Source organism: Corapipo altera, unplaced genomic scaffold, assembly GCF_003945725.1.
Source record: "Corapipo altera isolate COAL_440 unplaced genomic scaffold, ASM394572v1 171, whole genome shotgun sequence".
NCBI classification, from domain to species: Eukaryota; Metazoa; Chordata; class Aves; order Passeriformes; family Pipridae; genus Corapipo; species Corapipo altera.
In genome coordinates this window covers 65720-66138 of record NW_020884972.1, presented here as the reverse complement: position 1 = coordinate 66138, position 419 = coordinate 65720, and positions in this window count along the sequence as shown.

Genomic DNA, 419 nt, shown 5'->3' with positions numbered 1-419 from the left:
AATAATAATAATAATAATAATAATAATAATAATAATAATAATAATAAAGGACACTGTCTCCTGCTGTTGTAATTCAGCCACTCCAGGTGGGAATTGTGGAAGGAGTTAAAAGAAGTGAAGCAGGAGGCTAAAAATATAATCCAAGTGCAAACAAATTGCCTCAGGGGGGTGGTTCCCACCAGGAAAGGTCTTGGAGGGGGAGGAAAAGGCAGCAGGAATGCAAATGGATGCAGGTTTTGTAGGTTGGAAATCAGGGATTCACAGTCACAGCTATAAAATGTAATATATATATATATATTTATTTATTTATTATATGTAGTTCAGGGTGAAGAAGTGGCCAAATTAATCTGGTGGATTTAGGGGGACTCGATTTAGGCTTGAAATCCTTCTTAACCAGAGAATCCTGGAATGGGTTGGGT